Below are 27,891 nucleotides of genomic sequence, written 5' to 3' on the forward strand. Positions count from 1 at the left end.
CCTGTGGATCACTTAGATTCCTCCCACACCTGCTTAAATAACCCGGAAAACCGCCAGAAGACTAGCAGAACAGATTCTGTGGAGCCAAGCGCAGATGAGAGGCCCAGGGAAGAGGGTAGGAAGGGCGGAGGGGTGGTGCGTGCTACACGGACTGGCGGGAGGGAGCCAGGGCGGAGGGGCAGCCCGCCGGCCAAGCAGAGCCCCTAAGTCTGGCTTGCAAAAGCGGAGGGGCCAGACGGAGTGTGTTCAGATAGCAAGCGGGACTTAACATCTGGAAGAATAGAAGTTAACAGCTCTGCTCGGAGAGCGGGAGGGCTGGAGGACAACGGGAGGGAGAGTTGTTGAGCCCCGGACGACAGAGCACAGCTTGGTGGGGAACAAAGGCACTCGCCAGCGCCATCTGCCTCGCCCATCCCCCAGCCAAAATCCCAAAGGGAACCAGTTCCTGCCAGGGAACTTGCTTGCACCTTGCAAACACCCAACGCGGTGCTTCTGTGGATCCATCCCTCTGGCGGTGGGTCTGACTCCCTCCCGGTGCTGCAGAGCCCCTCCCAAAGCAGATCACCGAAGGAGAAGAGCTGAGCCTGCCCCTCCCACCCCCGTGCACCTTGCCAATCCACCCCAGCTAATATGCCAGATCCCCAGCACCACAAGCCTGGCAATGTGCAAGTAGCCCAGACGGCCCCGCCACCCCACAGTGAATCCAGACCCTAGGAGAGGGAAAGAGAAGGCACACACCAGTCTGACTGTGGCCCCAGCGGTGGGCTGGGGACAGACATCAGGTCTGACTGCAGCCCCGCCCACCAACACAAGTTATTCAAGACAGCACAGGGGAAGTGCCCCACAGTTCCGCACCACTCCAGGGACTATCCAAAATGACGAAACGGAAGAATTCCCCTCAAAAATACCTCCAGGAAATAATGACAGCTAATGAACTGATCAAAAACGATTTAAACAATATAACAGAAAGTGAATTTAGAATAATAGTCATAAAATTAATCGCTGGGCTTGAAAACAGTATAAAGGACAGCAGAGAATCTATTGCTACAGAGATCAAGGGACTAAGGAACAGCCAGGAGGAGCTAAAAAATGCTATTAATGAGCTGCAAAATAAAATGGAGATGACCACAGCTCGGGTTGAAGAGGCAGAGGAGAAAATAGGTGAACTAGAAGATAAAATTATGGAAAAAGAAGAAGCTGAGAAAAAGAGAGGTAAAAAATCCAGGAGTATGAGGGGAAAATTAGAGAACTAAGTGATACACTAAAGAGAAATAACCTACGCATAATTGGTATTCCAGAGGATGAAGAGAGAGGGAAAGGTGCTGAAGGTGTACTTGAAGAAATAATAGCTGAGAACTTCCCTGATCTGGGGAAGGAAAAAGGCATTGAAATCCAAGAGGCACAGAGAACTCCCTTCAGACGTAACTTGAATCGATCTTCTGCACGACATATCATAATGAAACTGGCAAAATATAAAGATAAAGAGAAAATTCTGAAAGCAGCTAGGGATAAACATGCTCTAACATATAAAGGGAGACCTATAAGACTCGTGACCGATCTGTCTACTGAAACTTGACAGGCCCGAAAGGAATGGCAGGAGATCTTCAATGTGATGAGCAGAAAAAAAATATGAGCCAAGAATCCTTTATCCAGCAAGTCTGTCATTTAGAATAGAAGGAGAGATAAAGGTCTTCCCAAACAAACAAAAACTGAAGGAATTCGTCACCACTAAACCAGCCCTACAAGAGATCCTAAGGGGGATCCTGTGAGACAAAGTACCAGAGACATCGCTACAAGCATGAAACGTACAGACATCACAATGACTCTAAACCCATACCTTTCTATAATAACACTGAATGTAAATGGACTAAATGTGCCAACCAAAAGACATAGGGTATCAGAATGGATAAGAAAACAAGACCCATCTATTTGCTATCTACAAGAGACTCATTTTAGACCTGAGGATACCTTCAGATTGAAAGTGAGGGGATGGAGAACTATTTCTCATGCTACTGGAAGTCAAAAGAAAGCTGGAGTAGCCATACTTATATCAAACAAACTAGACCTTAAATTAAACGCTGTAACAAGAGATGAAGAAGGGCATTATATAATAATTACAGGATCCATCTATCAAGAAGAACTAGCAATTATAAATATCTATGCGCCGAATACGGGAGCCCCCAAATATATAAAACAATTACAAACATAAGCAACCTTATTGATAAGAATGTGGCAATTGCAGGGGACTTCAACACCCCACTCACAGCAATGGATAGGTCATCTAGACACACAGTCAATAAAGAACCAAGGGCCCTGAATGATACATCGGATGAGATGGACTTGACAGATATATTTAGAACTCTGCATCCCAAAGCAACAGAATATACTTTCTTCTCGAGTGCACATGGAACATTCTCCAAGATAGATAACATACTGGGTCACAAAGCAGCCCTTCATAAATATACAAGAATTGAGATCATACTTTCAGACCACAATGCTGTGAAGCTTGAAATCAACCACAGGGAAAAGTCTGGAAAACCTCCAAAAGCATGGAGGTTAAAGAACACCCTACTAAAGAATGAATGGGCCAACCAGTCAATTAGAGAAGAAATTAAAAAGTATATGGAAACAAACAAAAATGAAAATACAACAATCCAAACGCTTTGGGATGCAGTGAAGGCAGTCCTGAGAGGAAAATACATTGCAATCCAGGCCTATCTCAAGAAACAAGAAAAATCCCGAATACAAAATCTAACAGCATACCTAAAGGATATAGAAGCAGAGTAGCAAAGACACCCCAAACCCAGCAGAAGAAGAGAAATAATAAAGATCAGAGCAGAAATAAACAATATAGAATCTAAAAAAAACTGTAGAGCAGATCAATGAAACCAAGAGTTGGTTTTTTGAAAAAATAAACAAAATTGATAAACCTCTAGCCATGCTTCTCAAAAAGAAAATAGATGACCCAAAAAGATAAAATCATAAATGAAAATGGAATTACTACAACCAATCCCTCAGAAATATAAGCAATTATCAGGGAATACTATGAAAAATTATATGCCAACAAACTGGACAACCTGGAAGAAATGGAAAAATTCCTAAACACCCACACACTTCCAAAACTCAAACAGGAGGAGACAGAAAGCTTGAACAGACCCATAACCATCGACGAAATTGAGTCAGTTATCAAAACTCTCCCAACAAATAAGAGTCCAGGACCAGATGCTTCCCAGGGGAGTTCTACCAGACATTTAAAGCAGAGATAATACCCATCCTTCTCAAGCTATTCCAAGAAATAGAAGGGGAAGGAAAACTTCCAGACTCATTCTATGAAGCCAGTATTATTTTGATTCCTACACCAGACAGAGACCCAGTAAAAAAAGAGAACTACAGGCTAATATCCCTGATGCATATGGATGCAAAAATTCTCAATAAGATACTAGCAAATCGAATTCAACAGCTTATAAAAAGAATTATCCACCATGATCAAGTGGGATTCATTCCTGGGATGCAGGGCTTGTTCAACATTCACAAATCAATCACCGTGATACATCACATTAATGAAAGAAAAGATAAGAACTATATGATCCTGTCAATCGATGCAGAAAAAGCATTTGACAAAATTCAGTATCCTTTCTTAATAAAAACCCTGGAGAAAGTCTGGATAGAAGGAACATACTTAAAAGCCATTTATGAAAAGCCCACAGCCAATACCATCCTCAATGGGGAAAAACTGAGATCTTTCCCCCTGAGATCAGGAACATGACAGGGATGTCCACTCTCACCGCTGTTTTTTAACATAGTGTTGGAAGTGCTAGCATCAGCAATCAGACAACAAAAGGAAATCAAAGGCATCAGAATTGGCAAAGATGAAGTCAAGCTTTCACTTTTTTGCAGATGACATGATATTATACATGGAAAATCCGATAGACTCCACCAAAAGTCTGCTAGAACTGATACATGAATTCAGCAAAGTTGCAGAATACAAAATCAATGTACAGAAATCAGTTGCATTCTTATACACTAATAATGAAGCAACAGAAAGACAAATAAAGAAACTGATCCCATTCACAATTGCACCAAGAAGCATAAAATACTTAGGAATAAATCTAACCAAAGATGTGAAAGATCTGTATGCTGAAAACTATACAAAGCTTATGAAGGAAATTGAAGAAGATATAAATAAATGGAAAAACATTCCATGCTCATGGGTTGGAAGAATAAATATTGTTAAAATGCCAATACTACCCAAAGCTATCTACACATTCAATGCAATCCCAATCAAAATTGCACGAGCATTCTTCTCGAAACTAGAACAAGCAGTCCTAAAATTCATATGGAACCACAAAAGGCCCCTATAGGCAAAGTAATTTTGAAGAAGAAGACCAAAGCAGGAGGCATCACAATCCCAGACTTTAGCCTCTACTACAAAGCTGTCATCATCAAGACAGCATGGTATTGGCACAAACACAGACACATAGACCAATGGAATAGAATAGAAACCCCAGAACTATACCCACAAAAGTATGGCCAACTAATCTTTGACAAAGCAGGAAAGAACATCCAATGGAAAAAAGACAGCCTCTTTAACACATGGTGCTGGGAGAACTGGACAGCAACATGCAGAAGAATGAAACTAGACCACTTTCTTACACCATTCACAAAAATAATCTCAAAATGGATAAAGGACTTGAATGTGAGACAGGAAACCATCAAAACCCTAGAGGAGAAAGCAGGACAAGACCTCTCCGACCTCAGCTGCAGCAATTTCTTACTTGGCACATCCCCAAAGGCAAGGGAATTAAAAGCAAAAATGAACTATTGGGACCTCTTGTAGATAAAAAGCTTCTGCACAGCAAAGGAAACAATCAACAAAACTAAAAGGCAACCAATGGAGTGGGAAGAATTTGCAAATGACATATTGGACAAAGGGCTAGTATCCAAAATCTATAAAGAGCTCACCAAACTCCACACCCAAAACACAAATAATACAGTGAAGAAATGGGCAGAAAACATGAATAGACACTTCTCTAAAAAGACATCCAGATGACCAACAGGCACGTGAAAAGATGCTCAACATCGCTTCTCATCAGGTAAATACACATCAAAACCACACTGAGATACCACCTCACACCAGTCAGAGTGTCCAAAATGAACAAATCAGGAGACTATAGATGCTGGAGAGGATGTGGAGAAACAGGAACCCTCTTGCACTGTTGGTGGCAATGCAAACTGGTGCAGCCACTCTGGAAAACAGTGTGGAGGTTCCTCAAAAAATTAAAAATGGACCTACCCTATGACCCAGCAGTAGCACTGCTAGGAATTTACCCAAGGGATACAGGAGTACTGATACATATGGGCACTTGTACCCCAATGTTTATAGCAGCTCTCTCAACAATAGCCAAATTATGGAAAGAACCTAAATGTCCATCAACTGATGAATGGATAATGAAATTGTGGTTTATATACACAATGGAGTACTACGTGGCAATGAGAAAGAATGAAATATGGCCCTTTATAGCAACGTGGATGGAACTGGAGAGTGTGATGCTAAGTGAAATAAGCCATACAGAGAAAGACAGATACCATATGTTTTCACTCTTACGTGGATCCTGAGAAACTTAACAGAAACCCATTGGGGAGGGGAAGGGAAAAAAAAGAAAAAAAAAGAGGTTAGAGTGGGAGAGAGAACCAAACCATAAGAGACTCTTAAAAACTGAGAACAAACTGAGGGTTGATGGGGGGTGGGAGGGAGGGGAGGGCAGGTGATGGGCATTGAACAGGGCATCTTTTGGGATGAGCACTGGGTGTTGTATGGAAACTAATGTGACAATAAATTTCATATAATAAAAAAAGGAAAAAAAATAAATTGCATCAAATAGAATAAAACACTTACAAATTTAACCAAAGAGGTGAAAGACCTGTACACTGAAAATTATGACAGTAATGAAAGAAATTGATGAAGACACAAATGGAAAGTATTCTTTGCTCATGTATTAGAAGAATTAATATTGTTAAAATGTCCATAGGACCCAAAATATTCTGGAGATTCAGTGAAATCCTTTTCAACATTCCAATGACATTTCTCACAGAAATAGAACAAAAATCCTAAAATTTGTATGAAACCACAAAAGACACCAAATAACCAATGGCATCTTATGAAAGAACAAAGCTGGGAACCTCACACTACCTGATTTCAAACTATAGTATAAAGCTATGGCAATCAATACAGTATGGTGTTGGCACACACACACACACACACACACACACACACAAAAGACACATAGATCAATGGAACACAATCAGTCAATTAATTTAAGACAGAGATGAGAGTATACAGTGGGGAAAAGAGGGTCTTTTTAATAAATGGCATTGGGAAAACAGGGAAGCCACATGCGAAAGAATGAAACTGGACCACTGTCTTATACCATGCACAAACATTAAGTCACCGTTTAAAGATTTGAATGTAAGACCTGAAACCACAAAACTGTTAGAGGAAAACAGTGGGTAAGCTCCTTGACATTCAATCTTGGCAATGATTTTTTGGATCTGACTCTAAAAGCAAAGTCAAGAAAAGTGGAAATAAACAAGTAGGACTACATCCAACTACAGTCAACAGAATGAAAAGACAGCCTACTAAATGGGAGAGATATTTGCAAATTGTATATCCATTAAGGCCTTAAAATCCAAAATGTATAAGTAACTCATGCAACTGAATATCAAAACCCCCAAACAACCTGATTTAAAAATGGGTAGATCTGAGTAGACAGGTTTTCCAAACAAAACATATAGATGGCCAACTGACCCACGAACAAAAGCTCAACATCACTAATCATCAGGAAAATGAAAATCAAAATCACAATGAGATATCCTCTCCCACAAGTCAGAATAGCTAATATCAAAAAGACAACAACTATTGGCAAGGATATCGAGAAAAGAGAATTCTTATGCACTGTTGGTGGCAATGTAAATTGTAAGCCACTGTAGTAAAAGTATGGAGCTTCCTCAAAAAATTAAGATTATAGGACAATAATGCTGAACAATGCAGTGGTTCGACCGTTGGGTATTTACCCAAAGAAAACAAAAATACCAATTTGAAAAGCTATGACACCCCTATGTTTATTGCAGCATTATTTATAATAGCCGAGATATGGAAGCATCTCCAATGTCCATCAGTGGATGAATGTATAAATCTGTGGCATACACATATACACACACATATACAAACCTACACACAAAATGGAATGCTGCTCAGCCATAAAATAATCATTAAATCCTGCCATTTGTAACAACATAGATGGACTTAGAGGGTATTATGCTGAGTGAAATAAGTCGGAAAGAGAAAGACAAGTACCATGTGATTTCACATATATGTAGACACCAAATTCAGGTGGTTGCAAGAGGGGAGACATTGGGCTGGGCCAAATAGACGAAGGAGGTCAAGAGGTACAAACTTCAGTTATAAGATAATAAAATCACAGTGATGTAATGTATATCATGGCGATTATAGTCAATAATATTATATTGCACATTTGAAAGGTACTAAAATTATAAATCTTAAAAATTCTCATCATAGGAAAAGAATGTGACTTTATATGGATACAGATGCTAACTAGATTATTGAGGTGATCTTTATGTGATATAGCTCTATATCGTGTTATGTGTAAATTATACCTCAATTAAAAAAAATTAGAAACTTATTTCTCACTTATTCTACCTTTCCAGTGTATGTTGGATGAGCATGGGGTTAGATAAGTTTTTGCCATTGGTTGCGGCCTATTGGGCCTCTACTATTTCAACACTAGGATCCTAGATCTTCCATACAAGGACAAAAGAGAGAGAGATCACAGTACATATGGGAGCATATCGTTTTCATCCAAAACCCATCATCCAGAATTGTTCTCATGGCTCTGCCCATTTGTAACAGGGTTAAAGACTTTTAACCTTCCTATGTGTTCCACTGGAGAAAAGAATCAGATATGCATGAGCATTGGAATTTCCAATTGCTTTGACCGATATTACATCTGGACTAATAGAACCACACTGGACCTCTCCACTCCATCTATCATTCATTTTGTTTTGATTTCAAAATGACATAAACCATACCAACCAGAAACCTGAACAGATACAACCTTCATGGCATAAAAAATGCTACTCAAGATAGCAAGAAACTCCTGTAAGAAGCAGTCTCTCTATCCATTCAGAGGATAGGACTCCTCTGGGCAGCAGAATCAGAACTAGAAGGGGGCAGGTGTCATAGGATAGGTCAGTTATGGATATGGAGTGTGGAAAGTATTGCACATACTTGTAGTGGACTTGACTTTCCGTATGTACCATACCACTTGTTAGATCAGTGAGGTTTCTGAATCAGTCATACTTGGTAAGCTGTACTTCATATCATTATCAAAGTGATATTTGAAGGCAAAAATAGTTGTTATTCTAATAGAATTAGAAAATAGACATAATTGTGATCCAGGAAATATGCATTTATGTGTATATTTAATAACCAAGTTTGATGAAACCCTGAGTCTCACTGATGTTGGCATTCATATATATTGAGTAGCTACTGTACATAAAGCTAGTGTTGGATGCCGAGGATAAAATGATATGCAAAAGATATGGCCTCAAACATTTTACAGTGTATGACTTCATACAAGAAAGATGTCAACAGATGAACGTCACCACCATTCATCCTCATGGGTACAGGACATTTGGCTAAGGGAGAAAGAGAACCCTCTTCTAATGTGTGATGGAAAGAGAAACACCATTCTTTGTGAATTTAATAATAATAAAGGAAATCAACATAGTTTCAGAAACATGTAAAAAATATTTAGATTTTTTTTCAATGTGAAATCTTTTATGTGCTGACAATAAACCTAAGAAAGTGTATTTTTATACAAGAAATTGGAAAACAACAGTACAAGGGATAAAACAATATGACAAATGAGGTGACAATTATGACATCAACTGAAGTCACCTTCTCCAGGGAGCAGAGCCTAAGCCAAGGATTTTTGCGTATGTGATTATTCAGAATGGACTTCTGGGACATTCTATTAAAGAAAAGCATGATAAGGAAAGAGGGAGAAGATACAGCAGAATTTTACCAATTCTTTTTTTTTTTTTTTTTTTTTTTTTTTTAATTTTTTCCCAACGTTTTTTATTTATTTTTGGGACAGAGAGAGACAGAGCATGAACGGGGGAGGGGCAGAGAGAGAGGGAGACACAGAATCGGAAACAGGCTCCAGGCTCCGAGCCATCAGCCCAGAGCCTGACGCGGGGCTCGAACTCACGGACCGCGAGATCGTGACCTGGCTGAAGTCGGATGCTTAACCGACTGCGCCACCCAGGCGCCCCAGAATTTTACCAATTCTTAAATGTTTCTACATTCATGCTGCAATTTCAAGTCATGTGTTTTCTTTTACTGTCCTCTAACACAAGAGCATATTTATTGAAATGTTTCATTTTTAAACTAAGGCACCGTTTTCCATAGTGACCTACAAAGAGTTCAATTACACTATTGTCCAAATTTGTCATTCCCTCTCTTTTCTTTTTTTCTTTTTTTCTTTTATTATTATTTTTGAAGTGCTACCTCACTGGATTTACCGTCACACATATACTACCAGATGATTTCTTTATTTTGGTGTCATTACCAGCCCAAACCAACTGCCAGATAAAGAAAAAAAAGTTATCTTCATAGTGACTGTAAGTAATATAGAAACAGAAGATGCCTAATATTTCACATGGAATTATGTACAATTAGGAGGCGATTGAAAAGAAAGTATAAAACAGATACAGGGCTTGAGATTTTTTGTCTCAAATGTATTGTCACTACTTGGTCTTAATGGGTGATAGCACTGTTTGCCTTTAACACCTAATTTCTTTAATGCTTGAAAATGGTACTAAAGAGTTTCCTTATTATCAGGTCTTTTATTGTTATATAAATACTCTAATCCAGACTGCACAAGAAAAAAAAATAAAAAGGTAAATTGTATGTAGCATTTAAAATTTTAAAAAATATACAAAAATATGAAAGATATGTGTTAAGACCTTGGATATTCTTAATTGAAATGAATAGCATTAGATTTGTAAAGGTAAGAATATAACAAGAATTCACACAGAGAAACAAACTACCAAAGCTGAAAAATTGAGCAAAGTTTCAAGTTCCAAGGCACTGTGAACAGCATGTAAATATCAGTTGTGTTTCTGTACTCCCTCAGTGCACCATCCGAAGAAGGCCTTAATATTAAGAAAACAATTGTGTGTAGAAAGTGTAACGGTTAAGATGACAAGTTTTGGCGGCGCCTGGGTGACTCAGTGGGTTAAGTGTCCAGCTTTTAATTTCAGCTCAGGTCATGATCTCACGGTTCGTGAGATCAAGTCAAACCCCACTTGAGGCTCTGCACTGACAGTGAAGAGCCCGAATGGGATTCTCTCTCTCCCTCTCTCTGTGCTCCCCTCCCCACCACCAGCTCATGCACACGTATATGTTCATATTCTCTCTCTCTCTCTCTCTCTGTCTCAAAATAAAGACATAAATAGTTTTAAAAATTATAACAACAACAAAAATGATGACAAATTTTGAAGCCAGACCACTTGAGTTCAGGGCCCAACTGTCACTCACCACTGACTGGGGGAATAGTCTTGATCATTTATGGGGCAACTTCGGTTAAAATGCCCAGTGTGTTTCAAACAGTGGGTAAATATGGATGCCTATGATCTGTTTATACTCACCTTTTCAAATAGCAATTCATTTGCCAGCAAGAAGTATCCAAGAGATTTAAGACTTTTCTCAAAAGTTTTAAGTGAAAAAAAAATGTTCCTTAGTTCTGTATTCATAAACATCGCAAGCGTTGCAATTAAAACACTGCACTTGTGGTTCTTTTTCCACATTCCCTTTCAACTGTTCTTTGAGGTATTTGCAAATACATTCTAGGCATGGTTGGCTCAAGCAGAATGTTCTTTCCCTCACGAAGTAAAGAAGAGGGTTCATTGTGACACAGCTGTACAACTTGTGGTGCAAATGTCTGTGATGTAATGGAGCACAATGTGCTTTGTGTTACCCCACGCAGTCGCCACGGAAAAGTAGCCACGTCCCATTAATGTTTTCAGTAATTTGGTACGGAAGGCCCAGTAGAATCTCCAGTGTGGGATACGGCTGTACCAAATCCACGCGAGCCAACAGGAACCTTTCTACTTCCTGTAGGCGCTCTGCCGGGTCCTGCAGGATGCAGGCAAGTCTGCTCTCTTTTGGCCAGAAGATTTGGCCTTTACTTTCCTTTAAGAAAATAACATCTTACTCCTCTCTTATGTTTTATTACTTAAGATGTTCTTTGAGATACGTACTTCACCATAGTTTTCAGCAAATCCACCAGCTTTTAAAATTGTCATGGAGAAACACTTAGTTTAATGGCGCTATATATATATATATATATATATATATATATATATATATGGCGCTATATATATATATAAGTGTATATATATATATATATATACACTTATATATATATATGATTTGTAGAAGTTAATCTCAAAAGTGGCACCTGGGTGGCTCAGTCAGTTAAGCATCCGACTTCTGCTCAGGTCACAATCTCACAGTTTGTGGGTTCGAGCCCCACGTCAGGCTCTGTGCTGACAGCCCAGAGCCTGGAGCCTGCTTCAGATTCTGTCTCCTTCTCTCTCTGCCCCTCCCCTGCTCATGCTTTCTCTAGCTCTGTTTCTCAAAAATAAATAAATGTAAAAAAAATTTTTAAATGTTTTTAAAAAATTTAATCTCAGAAGGAAAACTCACCTCAGTTTATTAGGTTCCCCTAAGGGAAATTTGCTCATCATAATCACTTCTAGATTTTCTTTTCTTATTACACTCAGGCAACAGTTTGTACTATATAAGCATCTATATTAATTTTTTCAGGATAGAGTTGATGGAAACCATAGAAAATATTGGGCTAGTCTTACATATTTACCCATGGTCTACAACTAGATAAGATGATTATTTTAAGCTTATACATAGCTTAAATACCCAGACTTATTATGTAATAGTGACACTAATTAAGAATAAAATAATGAAATTCACAATCTCATTAACGACTGTCTGTTCAATGGTATTTCAATTTGACAAAATATGTTGAAGAGTTTCACAAAGAATTAGGGACACAAACAATTTGTTCATTTTAAGTAGATATATCTTTACTGCATCAAAAACCCCACAAGGAATTCTGAAACATTAATTAGGAAAATTAGATCTTGAGACCAAAATAAGTCCTATATCTCTTAGGAGTTCAAGTAGTTTAACATTCTAGAAATAGCCAAGTGTTCTTCATGGCACAACACTGCCTTACCTCCCTTTATTCTGCTTAACATACTGGTTCCTGTATATTTTAAGGCTTCCTAGTTAGATGTGCACATTTTCACAGCTTTTAATACATCACTTATTTGCAGGTGAGAGCAGAGTTTTGGTTCCTATGATAAATCTCAGGGAGTTGAACTTTAATTACTTTCCAATGGCCTTTGAAAAACTTCCTATTTAGTCTTAACCAGTTTGTAAATATTTCAGAATTATATTTAGTTTTTTTTTTTTTTACATGCAGAAAGACAATAATTCAACATTATCATTCCTGTAACTAATTTGAAAGGAAATTAATTTACATGACTGGTTCCCTGTAATATATGTGCATTCTATTTATTATTTATCAGAGGTTATGCAGGGGTGGAGATATTTTCTCCATGAGGTTTATAAGTTATCATTTATAAGTATCATAAGTTGAAGTTTAGGCTATTTCTGAAATGTTGAGATTAATATTTTTGTGAAACTGAGTGAATAATAAAAATGTACAAGCCATCGTTTTTCTCAATAATTTTAAGATCATTTACCAGTTGAAATTATTTTGACCACATTTACTGGATTCATTTTCACCTTCCTTCGCCTTTAAAAGTACTGCCCATTTAATTGATATCTATCTATCTATCTATCCTTTTACTATTTTCCTTTCTATTTCAGTTTACTTAAAACAGTATTTTTCAGAGGCGCATATCTTTCTAATATTTTAACTCAAATGCTGAATTAAATCAGCAGTAGTTTCCTTTTTGTGATTTTTTAAAATCCTTTTGAGTTTGTACACACTGTCCTGCAGGGTTTCGTTGGCTGCCTGTATGTTGCATTGTTAACTGACCCTTACTGTAAGAAGGACACAAAGTGGCTCAGTTTTTACCAATGAACTGATATCACCTTTCAGATGACTGGTGGCTCACACTCCCTCAGAGTAAAATTGGGAAAATCCACATTATCAGGGAGCTCTTAGGCTCCCTCTTCCCATTACCCTTTGCTGTTTTTTTTTCTTTTTCATTAAAATTTTTCTGTAATATTGAGGCAACGCTGTTGGATCTGATGTAAAATTTCATTGTTTCTGAGTGTGTCATAGCTCCTCTGCTTTCAGACAAAGTAAAAAATTTCTGGAGATTCTAAGCACAATGGGCCCCAGGCACAGTACTCTGGAGGTGTCTCCCCTAAGATGCAACCTACATGCTTTCTGTATTGTTTTCTGCTGTCTTGAGCCCTTGGTCATTTCTCCATTTTAACTCTTTCTCAATGTGGAGCTGGTTTTCTGATTTGGAGAAATTTCGGAACATGAGAAGATTTGGAGAAAATTGCAAAGGGTCATACACATCAAAATGGTAAAAGCAAAATGCTGGGGGCAAATAAGCGTGATCCCCAAGAAGAGGACGATAACAGAAGAGAGAAGGATAAAAAAGCACGTGCAAAATTAGCTTGCTACCTTTCCAAATATGGAACTGTTGAATTCATAGAGGGAGTTATTTACTACTTAATCTACTAGATTCTATTTAATATTATTTTTCTAGAATTTTCCACCTCAGTTAATTCAGATATATTTTAAAATTTCTTTATTCTGGCCGTTTTTTATTAGATTTTGTTTTAGAGTTATTTCATTTGATTTTATTACATGAAGTAAGAGTGTTGCAGCTTAAGTTTTATAACAATTCAAATAGCATGGAAATTGTCAATTACTTTGAAGGAATCAAGGAATATACTAATCCAGGTCTGCTGGTATTTTGAGGGAATGAAGATCGTCTTCCTAACCCAGATTAAACTCTAGGTCTGGAACCCTGTTTTTCACATGGCCCTAAAATGATAGTAAAAATTCTACTTTCTTCTTAAAAGAGAAAACAAAAGACAAATATAGACAACAAAGGTAACTACTAAAGAAGAAAATAATAATTCTGTCTGTATTAATAAAAATAACTCATCTGCTTGGCTTCTCTGGCTTCCTTTGCTCAAACCTCCCTACCTCAATAAGGCTGCCATCTTTGAATATCATTAGGTCACTATTAGGCCAGGGAGAGCCTCTTTTTATAAAAATATGTTTTTACAATTACATTCTTTAAGTTTATGATGTGGTGTGAAAATTTTAAAGGCTACTTTTGACTGTCATTTTAAATGACGTTGGAAATGAATGTGAGTCCGGGGTTGGTTGTCTCTTGATGATTGCTATGATGTTAGAAGCTCATAAGACAATATTTTAAAGTGTTAGTCTTAAAAGCACTTGAGTCCATTTACAGCTGGGCTAAATGTTCAGTTTTAGAATTTCCTTTAAAAAACATCCTGACGTTCTCTGGTGCAATTTTCTCTCTCTTCACCTGTGTTTTAAAGAAATTCAGCATATCTATTTTGCTCTTCTGTGTTTATTATTTCACTCTCTGGATGACCTAGGTATCTGTCTTGATCCTCTGTTCTTTTGTTTTTTTAGGCATGTTTACTGTATCCTTTTGTGCCCAATATGTTTTCATTTAATATCAGACTTTACATATGAAAAACTATAGTATTTTAGATCATTCAATTATAGAAAATGATAGTCTTATAGATTAAAGCTATCTTTTCCCAGAGCTTATTTAAATTTCTTTCAGGCAATCCGGGTATGAGTTAGGTGGCTTGATCCAGTTGAGGCTTTTCCATTTCCATTTGACCCAGCTCTGTGATGTAGCCTTTCCAGTGTTCCCAGCTAAGACCTTGCAGTGTTTACCAGATCCACTTCTCTCTGGAGAACCATGATCTCCAATTTGGGTCTCCCCAGATCCATGGAGGTGACAAAATTGGCTATTGGCTTATGAGCCTCATCCTATTCCTTGGTTACCCATGGGTTATCTTCCTTGTATATAAGTTGTGAGTGAGCAGATGATTTGAGGGAAAATTGCACAGAGAATAGCAGTTCCACTCTCTTTTTTTTTTCTGACATATTGGTTCTCCAGGATTGACTGTGTTGGGATCCACAAGATTAAGTGGGTTAGATCTTTAGCCTGGTGAGCCTGTCACCCATTCTAGGCTCCTGCTTTCTTTCCTGTCTCAATGCTCTGAAAATACCAACACATTTCAAGGAGAAAAATGTTCTCGAGAATGAAGAGTACACTTTATTATAAATTCCTTTTGTCTCAGAGCTTAGCTCTTCAAGTATTGACTCTTAATGCTGTCAAACTGTTGTTTATTTCATTTGATTCACTATGCTTCCATAGTTATTATCTTTAGTAGCAGTAATCTAATACAGCTCTGTTTTCATTTTTTTGTGTTATTTTTATTGCCACTCAGGAATATTTTCTTCTACTTCTAAAAATATTAACAAATATTGGAATTCTTCTCTCTGTTCGTTTTTCTTTTTAGAACTCACATTCCTCTACCATTTGCTTTCTTCATCTGTTGTGCAAGGCTCTCCTTTTTTGCATGCTATTTTTCTTCACCTGCTCTATTCTAGGTACTTTGTTATTTACACTGCTGTCACAGAAAATGTCGAATGATAAATTTTGCAGTCATCTGTGCTCTCTGCTTTGGAAACCCAAAACCTAGCCATTTTGTAAATGTTTCAAGGTGCTTGAGAGGAAGTGAGCTTCTCTTATGTGTAAGAAAAAAAAATATGTGTATGTGGGTATATCATGCAAATCTTAATTATATTATTCAAAAATCTCTGTATTATTGGCTTGACATGTTTATACATGAGCATTAGCTCAGCTCTCCCATTAATATTTGTCAACAGAAATTTCTCCTTTAGTTCTTATTCTTAGCAATTTCTATTTCAGTTGTACTCTATTTGGCATACATTAAATTATGACATCTGTACATTTGCTGTGGAGTGTTTGTTGAATCACCCTAATGTGAGCTTTTTTGCACAAGTAACTTTTAAATTGATGTCTGTTTTTTTCTCATATCAAAGTCCTTGCTTCAGTTTTGTTAGAATTTTGTTTTGTTTCAAACTAACCCCAGCAGCGTACTTCCAGAACCAGAGCCAAAGAGATTTTTCTGGTGTGAGGTTCTCAAACCTGCATTGGAAGGCTTTGTCAACAGGGCATACTCTTCCCTGATTTTTTTTTTTTTTTTCATGAAGTATAGTTGACATGCAATGGCATACTAGTTTCAGGTGTACAACACGGTGATGTACAAGTCTGTACGTTATGATTGGTGATTCTTTGTCCAAATATTTTCCTTCAGGGGCACCTGGGTGGCTCATTCAGTTGAACCTCCACATCTTGATTTCAGCTCAGGATCCCAGGATCCCAGGGTCATGGGATTGAGCCCCACATTGGGCACCACACGAAGCATGGAACTTGTTTAAGAATCTCTGTCACCCTCTGCCCCTCTTCCCTGCTCGCATGCTCTCTCATTTTTTTTTTATTAAAAAGCAATGAATTAATTCAAATGCTTCCTTTCAGAATTTTATAGCAGAAGGAAAATGTTTCACAGTCTTTCTTCCCTATGATCTGGGATATGTGAGGACTTGAGCCTGAGTTGAATCCAACTTTCCTGACTAACTTAAAAGAAATATTCCAGGGGCACCTGGGTGGTTCTGCCCATTAGGTGTCAGTCTCTTGACTTTGGGTCAGGTCATGATCTCTGGGTTCGAGCCCCGTGTCAGGCTCTGTGCTGACAGTGTGGAGCCTACTTGGTATTCTTTGTCTGTCTGTCTCTCTGTCTGTCTCTCTCTCTCTCTCTCTCTCTTTCCCTCCCTCCTCCCCAATCTCAAATAAGGAAATAAACACTTAAAAAATTGTTCCATTGGAGACTTGGGGTATGAGAATCTTATGGAAACTTGCTATCTGTAGCTCATTGTAGACATTGTTGAGTACTAAGAGCTTGCACTCGCTTAGTCAGTCATACTGATAGCATGTATCTGTAATGGGAAATGGGTGTTCTTCACATACCTGAGTGGCTGCTACCTGGCTGGAAAATATAAAATCTGAGGGGACCCCAGAGTTTCATTGCATACAGGTGGTTCGCACCTCCTAGAGGCCACTATAATAATCAACTGGATCTCACGTGGGGAGGGAGTGGGAAATTCAGAAGCCTCACCTGGGAGTCATGAGGTTTCCACTCTGCCACTGATGATCTAATTTTTTTCTTAAAACACAGACCCAAAAATAGTAAGTGTGTGGGTTTTGAAGCTCATTTAGCATTAAGAATGTGGTTGGTAAATTTAGAGCAAAGGCTTTCCTGTTGGAAAATGGAGAATTGCTTTCTTTTCCTTTCTAGATAAACTGTTTTCTTCACTTGGGCGTTTGAAGAAACCGTTTATTTTCATTCAAATTTATGGATTTATTTTGCCACTACTGTGCATGGGACCTGACACAAAGCGAGTCTCTGAACATCTTCGGACTTAGGTTCTCCTTTTAGTACCAAAAGAGTCACTATTTCCATGTATTTTACCACTTTAAATTCTACTTTAGTTATTCTTTCCAACAGGGAAAAATATGTGTATGCTCCACTGTCTTTCCACTATATTTATTGTGTCATAATTTACCTTCGTAGTCTCCTTCTCTGAATTCTGAGTTTTTAAGCATCTCGTCTCACCAGCAGACAGCTTTCCTGTTTATTTTTCTTTTCTGCTTATGTTCTGATGGTTGGACTCCAGGTGCTTGTTGGTTCTTTGTAAAGTTTTTATAAACTTCTTTATAAATGAGAATAAAAGTCTCATTTTCTATTAGAGTGGCTCCTTTAACTGTGCAAAATGTTCTCCTTCAAAGTGCACCAGACATGAATGATTTCCTCAGCACAGTTGACTTTACTCATCTCATTCTGAGGAACTAAACACAGATTTATTGTGGTCTGATTATCATGATCTCCGTGAGTTTTGCCCACTATGTTTCGTCCCCACGTTTCAGTTATCCAGATGAGAAGATCTCTACCAAATTGTAGGAAAACTACACAGGGTAGGAGTCAATCCATGAAGAGTGGTTATGTGACATTTTCCCCATTTTCATAACTAAATCCTCAGAAGTAGAAAAGAGCAGCTAATTTGGTCAGTACCATTTCTCCCAATGCCTCTGGTTGCCTCCTACCTTGAGACCCTGAGTTGGTGATATGGATAGCACTTCCTCTATTTTTTTTCTATTAATTTTCCCTGAAAATGCATTACTCTTTCTGTTTTTAATTTTTGTAATGTTCATTTATTTTTAAGAGAGAGAGAGACAGAAAGAGAGAGAGAGAGAGCGAGAGAGAGACAGTGTGAGCAGGGGAGGGGCAGAGAGAGGGAGACACAGAATCTGAAGCAGGCTCCAGGCTCTGAGCTGTCAGCACAGAGCCCCACGCAGGCCCGAACCCATGAACTGTGAGATCATGACCTGAGCCGAAGTTGGACACTTCACCGACTGAGCCACCCAGGTGCCCCGTGCATTATTCTTTCAAGAAAGGAATTGTGTGTTTGAATCAAGTATAGACCAACCATTAAATTATCTGTCCAAAATTCGTCAGATGTGTGCTGTGTTGTTGAGACCAGCATGTTTCCTAGAAATCACAGTTTACCTCTCTTGGGGCGCCTGGGTGGCTCAGTCGGTTAACCGTCCAACTCTTGATTTCAGCTCAGCTCGTGATCTCATGGTTGGTTCGCGAGATCGAGCCTCATGTCTGGCTCTGCGCTGACATTGTAGAGCCCGCTTGGGCTTCTCTTTCTCCCTCCCTCTCTCTCTGTCTGTCTCTGCTTTTCCCCTGCGCATGCTCTTTCTCAAAATAAATAAACTTCTTTTTTTAAAAAAAGAATCACATCTTACATTTCTTACCTAGAAGTATATTTCACATACCGACACTGATCAAAAACTTCTTTTTTTTTATCTTTATTTTTTTCAATATATGAAGTTTATTGTCAAATTGCTTTCCATACAACACCCAGTGCTCATCCCAAAAGGTGCCCTCCTCAATACCCATCACCCACCCTCCCTTCCCTCCCACCCCCCCCCATCAACCCTCAGTTTGTTCTCAGTTTTTAACAGTCTCTTATGCTTTGGCTCTCTCCCACTCTAACCTCTTTTTTTTTTTTCCTTCCCCTCCCCCATGGGTTTCTGTTAAGTTTCTCAGGATGCACATAAGAGTGAAAACATATGGTATCTGTCTTTCTCTGTATGGCTTATTTCACTTAGCATCACATTCTCCAATTCTATCCATGTTGCTATAAAGGGCCATATTTCATTCTTTCTCATTGCCACGTAGTATTCCATTGTGTATATAAACCACAATTTCTTTATCCATTCATCAGTTGATGGACATTTAGGCTCTTTCCGTAATTTGGCTATTGTTGAGAGTGCTGCTATAAACATTGGGGTACAAGTGCCCCTATGCAACTGATCAAAAACTTCTAAAAAAAATGTAGCATTTTCTGTTTTAAGGTTAAAAGGCTTTCATAATTTCAGTCACCACTCCTAACACCAATAGCACTGTGTTTTATTTAATAAACTTTATGTTTTAGAAAAGTAAAATATTGATAGAAAAATTGCAAGTTATGTAACACAGAACATTCCTACATACTCCACGCCAAGTTTTCTCTCTCTTAGGTATAATACATACACATGGTACTTTGTTACAACTAATGAAATGATATTGATACACTATTATTAAAATTCACAACATTTTCATAATTCTTTAGTTTTTACATAATGTCTCTTTCCATTTCAGCATCCCATTCATAATGTCACGTTAAATTTGACTCCTCATGACTCCTTAAGTTCCCGACTATGACGGTTTTTCATAATTGCCTTTTTTTTTTTCATAACTTTGACAATTCTTTGGAGATCTGGTCATGTATCTTGTTGAATGTCCCTCAGATGGGATTTTCCTGATATTTTCCTCGTGGTCCAATTGGACTTATAATTGTTTTTAGGGGGGAGACCTCAGAAGTAACATATTATTTTCATCACACCATGCGTGCTGTCAACACGATACATCACTACTGACGTTGACCTTGACCACCTGCTGAGACAGTGGTTGTCAGGTTTCCATCTGGTGAATTCCTTTCCTTCCCTATTTCCATGCTGTGCTCCTTGAACGGAAGTCACTGTGTGCAGCCCACACTAATGGAGGCGGAGCTATGGTTCACCTCTTTGACAGGAGAGTATCTCTAGGAGCTATTTGGCGTTATTCTGCAAAGATTTGTTCCTTCTCCCACATTTATTTACTTATTTAATCATTAATTTATATTGATATGGAGTCATGAATATTTATTTTTACTATTTTCTTTTTCCTTTGGGCTCTAGACCAATACCATTTTATTTTCTTGCTTAAATTCTTCCAGCTTTGTTCACTAGGAGCTTTTCCGTGTGGGTCTTGTGTGCTTTTGACATAGCTGCAGCACCATGAAAATTAAGATTCCTGGTCAGGAGACATGCTCTAAAGGAAAAGCTGAAGGTGTGGATGGATGATGATCTTTTGCTGGATCCTCAGAAATATCCGAAAGTCAAAATATTCAATCACACGAAAGGCCTTTCGAATGCATTCACCATTTAACACATAGACCTCCCCAGTATTTTCAGCATAAGCCAAAGCAGACAGTTGAGTATTTAGGAAAGATCCATGGTGGAATCTCTTGTCTAATAGAGTCAATCTCCATGGGCTACATGAGACCCGCAAGGTTTTGATAATTTTATATCAGCAGAAACAATGCCGGCTTGTACTGAAAGAGGCAGAGGGAGGACAAGTGAAATGAGGCTACTGAACACGCAAAATTGTATAGGTTGATAAAACATACGATACCCTTCATTGAGAATGAAGGATAACCCAAGTGTGAAGTCAGGACAGGGTGACGGGGTGGAGCATGGAACAGAGAAGCTGGTGCTGCCAGCTCCAGAGAACGGTTATTGGTCGTGAAATCTGGTGGAGTTTGCCCAGCTGGATTGCGAAATTTCCTAGGATCCAAGAGTTCTTTTTCCTTCCATTTTCTCTACTTTCAAACAGAAATGTCTACAAGTGTTACACTAAGCCAGACCCAGTTTATTTGGGGAGCGGACAATTTATAGTCTGGTTTTGTAGAGCCGTGGATGGAGAGGAACTGTGGTCCAGGATATACTGTATGCAGAACCTGAACCATCTCTAATCTTGAAGAAGGAGACGAAAGAATTTGGCATTTGAGGCTAATGAAACTTAGATGAGATTTGGGACTTTGAGGTGATGGTGGAAAGGATCAGGACTTTTAGAGACTAGGCGTAGGGTCAAGTGTATTTTGCTTGTGAGACACATGTGAATCTTTGGGCCCAGAGGGCAGACTTTGGTAAACATAATAATGTCCTCTTCCCCACATCTGTCCATGTCCCAGTGACTCTTGACTGGGATCTTAATGCACATGGCAAACAACAGTTTGAATGTGGAATTAAGCCAATGACCTTGAGAAGTGAGATTATCCTGGATTGTTTGTTTGCTAATGTAATCACAGGTGGAAGAGGGGGGCAGAAGATGGCCTGTGATCACAGATTAATGACACAGACAAACACTTCCCAGGGGAACAGAAGCCAAGGAAAATAGGTGCCCACTGGAAGCTGGAAAGAGAGAGGATGTAAAATTTACCCTAGACCTTCCAGAAAGGAGTACAGCCCTGCTAATATTTTCTTAAAATGTTTTATTTTATTATTTTATTTTTATTTTTATTTTTGAGAGATAAACGTGCAAGCAGGGGAGAGGGGCAGAGGAAGAGAGAGAGAATATTTGGAAGTCTCCATGCTCAGCACAGAGCTGGATTCAGGACTTGCTCCCACAACCCTGGGATCATGACCTGAGCTGAAATCAAGAGTCCGATGCTCAACTGACTAAGTCACTGAGGTGCCCCTGACATTTTGATTTTAACCCAGTGAGACACAGGTTGGATTACTGAGCTGTAAGAGAATAAATTATATTATTTCCAAGCCCCTGAAATTGTGGTAATTTTGTTATGGCAGCAGCAGAAAACTAATTAATACATTGGTATGGTTTGATTAATATCTTCCATGCTTGTAACATTTCTATTCCAAGTCTTTTATTTTTCCTTTTTTATGCATTCTTATGCATTCTAAGTTTTAATTGAGCATTTATATAACTTAACTTTATTCTTTTTTTTGCATACCAATTATACTTCTTTTAAACAATTTTTGGGGCCCCTGGGTGGCTCAGTCGGTTAAGCATCTGACTTCTGCTCAGGTCACGATCTTACGGTCCGTGAGTTCGAGCCCCACGTCGGGCTCTGGGCTGATGGCTCAGAGCCTGGAGCCTGCTTCCCATTCTGTGTCTCCCTCTCTCTCTGCCCCTCCCCCATTCATGCTCTGTCTCTCTCTGTCTCAAAAATAAACATTAAAAAAAATTAAAAAAATAATAATAAAAATTAAAAAAAACAATTTTTAATGGTTTTCCTAGAAGTTGCAATATACATTTTAAACTAATGGGAACCTACCTTGAAATAATACTATACTGATTCATGTATAGGGCAATTACCTTGTAACAGTGTTTCCAGTTCTTCCCTCCCATCCCTTGGAACATCCTGTTATTCATTTCATTTTTCCATCTATGTAATCACTCAATACATTGTTACTACCATATCATTAAACAGTTATCTTTTAAATCAATTAAGAGTTTAAAAATACTATTTTATCTTCCTTTATTTTTCAACACTTTTCCTTTCTATACGGCATCCCAGTTTCAAAAGTGTATCATTTCCCTTCTCTTTGATGAACTTTTTTTGTTAACATTTCTTTCAGGCAATAAATTCTCCTAGGTTTTCTTTGTCTGAGAAAGTCTTTATTTCTCCTTCACTTTTGGAGGGTAATTTCCCTGGGTATAGAGTTCTAGAGTTCTTCCCTGCCCTCCCTTCCCTTCTTCCCTTCCCTTCCTTCCTCCCTCCCTTTCCTTCCTGTACTTTATTCCTTCCTTCCTTTCCTTCCCTTCCTCCCTTCCCTTCTTCCCTCCCTTCCCTTCCTCTACTTTATTCCTCCCTTCCCTTCTTCCCTTCCTCCCTTCCTCCCTTCCCTTCTTCCCTTCCTCCCTTCCTCCCTTCCCTTCTTCCCTTCCTCCCTCCCTTCCCTTCCACTCCTTCCTTCCTTCCTTCCTTCCTTCCTTCCTTCCTTCCTTCCTTCTTTTCCTTCCTTCTTCCTTCCCTTCCTTTCTTCTGTCTCTCTTCCCCTCTCTCTTTCCCCCTTCCTCTTTCTTGCCCTCTTTTTTTTCCCCTTTCAACACTTTAAATATGTTATCTCACTAAATCCTTGATACATGGTTTCTCATGAGAAACATGCTTAAATGTTATTCTTGTTTGTCTATTGGTAAAGTATCCCTCCCCCATTGGCATCTTTCAAGATTTTTGTCTTTATCTTTGGTTTTATAGTTTGAAAATTATACGTCTAGGTATAGATATTTTCGTATTGTTACCTTTTGATATTATCTGAGTTTCCTGTATGAAGTGTCTGCCATTCATCTGGTTTGGTATCTGTCATTGATTTAGGAACATTCTTAGCCATCATTACTTGGAATATTTCTTCTCCTTTTCTGTTTCTTTTCCTTCTGATATTCAAATTGTGTGTATGTTAATCCTTTTGGGATTGTCTCACAGCTCTTGGATGCTCTGTTCTTTTTTCTTTTTTTTTTTCTTCTTTTATTGTATCCTCCCCCTGCCCCCTTGTTTCTATTTTAATTTGGGAATTATCTCTCTTCAAGTTAATTCTTACCTTGGCTCTGTGCAGGCTCAAGTTGAACCCATCAAAAGCAGTCTTCAATTCTGTTATAGTCCTTTTGATTTCTAGCATTTTCTTTTGATTCTTTCTTTGAATATCTATCTGTATATGTCATCTGTTCTAGTATGCTTTCTAATTATTCCATTAGAGCCCTTAATATCTTAATCATACTGATTTCCACTTCCCGGTCTGGTAATTGCAACATCTCTGTTAAATCTCAACCTGGTTCCTGTTATTTGCTTTTTTTCTTCAGAATGTGCTTTTCTCATATTTTTTTAGAACTTGTAATTTCTCACTGAAAGCTCAACATGCTCTATTGAGAAACAGGAATTGAACTAAGTTGGCCTTTTCGTGGGAGGTTTATGTTACTCTGGCCACGAGCTGTGCTATGTGCACTGTTTGCTATAGCTCCGGGTGCCAGAGATTTCAAATCTTCTGGTGTCCTGGATTTTGTTCTCCCTCTTGACTCTGGACTTCTCAAATTCCGCCTTTTTAAAGGAAGTCTGTATCTTGCGGCTCTTGCGGCTCTAACCAGTGGAGCCTTTTTGAGGTAGTAGTAAGGATGTGGGGGGAAGAAAAGTATTCTATAATCCTGTGATTAATTTTTCGTATTTTAGTGGGTCTTTGTCCCTGGGCTGTGACCTTAACAAATATTTCTTAGCTTTCCTCTTCCCTTAGGAGACACAGGAAAGGTAGAGATGCCTGCGGTTGGAAAAGTACCGCTCTGCCAGATGAGAAAAGTCTCTATAAAGTCTTTTCTGCTGAGGAATAGACCTTTGTTTTGAAGAATGCTCTGGTTATATCCAACAGCAGTCGATTTTCCCATGACACCTGCCAGGACCAACAGGGATCGTTCTTACCCGGGAAACCTGGTGGAGTTCTTGGGAGATGAAACCCATGAAAGTATGGGCACCCCCTAAAAGTCAAGCCCCCAGGAAGTTCTCACTCTCAAGAGTCCACATTAGGTCTCCAGCAACTCACTAAAATTGCCATTTAAGTATCCCTAACCTCTATGGCTCTAGCAGCTTCTGTTCTAAGTAAGAGATCTTAACCATGACTCTGGATTCACCTGTCTCTGTGGATTTGGGTTGGCAGTTTGCTCTGTGACCTTCCTTCTGTGATGGATCCAAGAAAAGGTATTGGTATTTCAGCCCTTCTGAAGAAAAAGGATGGGAGTGATGACTTTCCAGGCTTTTACACATCAGAACCATTACCAGAAGTATCAGCAGGGGACCCCTCTCCTCCCTCCATCTGGATATAACGTCAGGTCCCTGCACAAACAGCCTTGCTTCATGCCTCTGGAGTGTTACACCTGTTTCCTCTACTTCTCCCGGTGCCCTGTGCCTTCTGAGCCGCGTCTTGTCTTTCATACCTAAGAGTAAATGCAACTCTGGGGTCTCCTTATTGATTGATTGCTTCTGTCTTCCCTCCCCTCCCCCGCCCACTGATGAACGCAAATGAGGCACATAATGAAATTTTGGAACCTTTACTTCCTGTTAAAAAATAGATGGGTTTTGCTTTTTAAAACACTATTCCCCAGCCCTGCTTCACATAGTTCTTAGTGATCATTTTTCTCTTGCTTTGTTTTGTTTGGCGTCCTGGAACTCACTGGTCTGAATCAGCAAAGTCACTTTGAGAATATTTGATTGATGTGGGAGTAGAAAGAATCCATTGATTATAGTACATACTTTAAAAAATTAATACAAGAATGCTAATTTATTGTATTAGGCATGATACATATCACCTCCAAGGAAGAATTTTTATTTTAGTGATCACTTGCAACATTACCCAGAATTCTAAGCTTTAAGTAAAAATAGTTATAAAAACTATCAAATGACACATTTAATATGGAGAAGTAATACTTCAGCTCACCAATATTAAATATCTGTATTTTAATACTAAATCCCTAAAATTTAAAGATAAGCATAGTCATCAATGAATTTATATTTCTATTTTCAGCTAAAGTCTTATATTTCAGAAACATTTTCCATATTTTAAATCTCATAATAGTCACCTTATATTTATATAATATTTCATTACATGTTTAAATGTTTTAAATGTAGGATATCTTTATATCTGCTTTTAAATATTATTTACTTCACATACTTGATGTCATCAAACAAAACAATACTTAATCTTTTTTCCTACTTCCAATTTACTGATATCACTAGAACATTAAATTCTATATATTCTGTATGTGGTACCTATGCAATTAATATAAATAAATATGTTATTAATATACATCATTTTACATGTCAAAATAAAAACATGATTATTTCTTCTTTAGCTCCAGAGTTCTTAGCTAAAATTTGATCTAAATTATTAATCTTAAGTGTGAAATAACAAAAAATCTTTAAAGTCAAATGGCATAAAGTACATTCAAGTTAACAAAGCTATTTAGACACAGAGCATTTAATAGTCCATTTTTAAAATAGATGTAAAAGAAAGCAAGCGAGTGAACCAAAAAAATTTAGTTTTAAAAAGTTTAGTTTTAAAATCTCTATAATGCCCTAAACACACAATAAATGGCAAAAAAAAAAACACAAAAAACATTTTAATGTACACTCTTAAGGAACACAATTTAAAAGCAACAAAAAATGAGGCTAATGGGAAAAATCAGATAAATGTTACTTCAGAGGTTGGTATGGATGCAATTTGTAACTAAGATGGGATTTTTGAGAGAATAGATCGATGCACATGCATTTTGCAGCAATGAAGCTATTCTAAAACCATTTTAATATGCAAGAAAATAAAAATGCTTTCCAAATGAAATTGATGGAAAAGATTTTAAGAAAGTTTTCTTTGTTCCAGTGTTAAATTCTTTAGAAGATATTGATCCAGTTAACTTCTCAGTAGTTAAAATATTTTAAGTAAATTAAGTAGGAAATATCAGTATATCCACATCCTTTTCAATTACTTGTACTTTTGTCTGCAAAAATATACCAATGTAATCACTTTTTATTTTTTTAATGGTTATTTTTTTGAGAGAGAGAGAGAGAGAGAGAGAGAGAGAGAATCCCAAGTAGGCTCCACACTGTCAGCACAGAGCCTGACACGGGGCTCGATCCCACAAACTGTGAGATCATGACCTGAGCTGAAATCAAGAGTTGGATGCCTAACTGACTGAGCCAACCAGGGGCCCCCACTGTGTTTCAATGTGATAAAAGTATGCAATATGATATTATCTTAACCATATTTTCATACACTCTTGCTCTTCATTAAAATATATGTTTTAGTTTCAATCTGAAATGTTTTTAGACCTGGAAAATTTCAGAATCTTAGATTTAAGTTAAAACTTGTTTTATATATATATGTGTGTGTGTGTGTGTGTGTGTGTGTGTGTGTGTGTATGTGTATGAAATATGTTATGACTCCATAACCTTAGACTCATTTGCAGGTGTGTATTGCTTTTCTTAGTGTGAGTAAGATATAATATATGTACAGGCTGTTAGTCTGTGTTCTTATGTAGCTGTGGTCCAGCAGAGAGCAGATATGGTGAATAAGTTCCATATGTCTCAGAGCAGGAGAAACATGGGGGACTAGCCAAGCATGGATGAAAGTGATCTCATGAGGTCTGAAGGGTTACCAAAGTCACCTGTAAGGGAGAGCTTTCACAACTCAATCTGGAAGCATCAGCCAGGTTTGCCTATCTATCTAGGGGCTTGGGTGAAGAAAAGTCTAGAGAAATGGTACCTCATGTCCTCAACTCCAGAGATGATGGGGCCTCCCAGAGCTGAAGGAAGCCCTCCTTATATTCCTGAACACAGAGAGAAAGCTCACAAGTAGCCAGAAATAGGCTGGAGAAGTAACTAAGGGGTATGTTTTGTAGGAATTTGTAAGCCATGCTAGGGATTATAGAGTTTATCTTTAGGTGTGTCATAACACAATGAGATCTGCACACATACACACAAATACAATCACATTATTGAGGTGAGGAAGAATCCA

Source organism: Panthera onca, chromosome B1 (genome assembly GCF_046562875.1).
Source record: "Panthera onca isolate mPanOnc1 chromosome B1, mPanOnc1 haplotype 2, whole genome shotgun sequence".
Taxonomy (NCBI): Eukaryota; Metazoa; Chordata; class Mammalia; order Carnivora; family Felidae; genus Panthera; species Panthera onca.